The sequence below is a fragment of the Carlito syrichta genome, unplaced genomic scaffold (assembly GCF_000164805.1).
Source record: "Carlito syrichta isolate Samal-C Ts95f unplaced genomic scaffold, Tarsius_syrichta-2.0.1 Scaffold304646, whole genome shotgun sequence".
Taxonomy (NCBI): Eukaryota; Metazoa; Chordata; class Mammalia; order Primates; family Tarsiidae; genus Carlito; species Carlito syrichta.
This window is the reverse complement of record NW_007248742.1, coordinates 111,990-113,564: the sequence shown is the minus strand read 5'-3', so window position 1 is coordinate 113,564 and position 1,575 is coordinate 111,990.

The window sequence follows — 1,575 nt, the reverse complement described above, 5'->3', positions numbered from 1 at the left end:
TGAACAATGTTGCGATAAACATAAGTGTGCAGGTATCTTTTTGACAGAGTGATTTGAGTTCTTCAGGGTATATTCCCAGTAGGGGGATTGCAGGGTCATATGGGACGTTGATATTTAGTGCTTTTAGGAAGCGCCACACTGTTTTCCACAGAGGTTGCACCAGTCTGCACTCCCACCAACAATATAGGAGTGTTCCCTTTTCACCACACCCTCTCCAGCAACTGTTATTTTTTGAGTTATTGATAATGGCCATTCTGACTGGAGTTGGGTGGTATCTTAGTGTGGTTTTGATTTGCATTTCCTTGATGATTAGTGAGGTTGAACATTTCTTCATGTGTCTGTTGGCTGCTTGGATGTCTTCCTTTGAGAAGTATCTGTTCATATCTTTTGCCCATTTTATAATGGGGTTGTTTGTTTTTTTCTTTTCAGCATGTTTGAGTTCCTTGTAGATCCAAGATGTTAAGCCTTTGTCAGATCTGGAGTTGGCAAATACTTTTTCCCAGTCTGTGGGCAGTCTTCCTGCTCTCTTGATGGTTTCTTTGGCTTTGCAGAAGCTTGTCAGTTTAATGAGGTCCCACTTGTCTATCTTATCTCTTATGGCCTGTGGGTTTTGAGTTTTGTTCAGGAATTGGCTGCCAATTCCAATTTCCATAATGGTGTGTCCTGCATTTTCTAAGGTCCTTATGGTTTGAGGTTTTACATTTAGGTCTCTGATCTATTTAGAGTTAATTTTTGTGTATGGGGACAGATAGGGGTCTTGTTTGAGTCTTCTGCATGTGGTCAGCCAGTTTTCCCAGCACCATTTACTGAATAGGTTCTCCTCTCCCCATCGGTAGGAGGTGGAGGCTTTGTTGAAGATGAGTTGGTTGAGAAATTGAGGTTTTGCTTCTATTCTATTCCATTGGTCTATATGCCTGTTTTTGTACCAATACCAATCTGTTTTGCTTATCGTAGCTTTATAGTAAAGTTTGAAGTCTGGTAATGCGATACTGACTGCTTTGTTTTTTTTTGTTGAGGATTGTTCTGACTATTCTTGGTCATTTGTGTTTCCATATGAATTCCTGTATTGTTTTTTCTAGGTCTGTGAAGAATGTTGCTGGTACTTTGATGGGTATTGCATTAAATCTATAGATTGCCTTAGGTAGGATGGACATCTTCACAATGTTGATTCTTCCAATCCATGAGCATGGGATATTTTTCCACTTGTTTGTGTCATCTTTGATTTCTTTGAGCAGTGTTTTGTAGTTCTCATTGTAAAGGTTTTTCACATCTCTGGTTAGGAAGATGCCAAGGTATTTCATTCTTTTGTGTGACTATTGTGAATGGAATTGTGCTTTTTATTTGGGTTTCTGTTTGTTTATTATTGGTATAAAGAAATGTGATTGTCTTTGGTACATTTATTTTGTATCCTGAGACTTTGCCAAATCCTTTATCAGTGTAAGGAGGTTTTTGACAGATTCTCTTGGGTTTCAAGGTACACGATCACATCATCTGCAAAGAGAGATAACTTGACTTCCTCTTTTCCTTTTTGGATACCCCGATTACCTTCTCTTGTCTGATTGCTCTAGCCAGGAG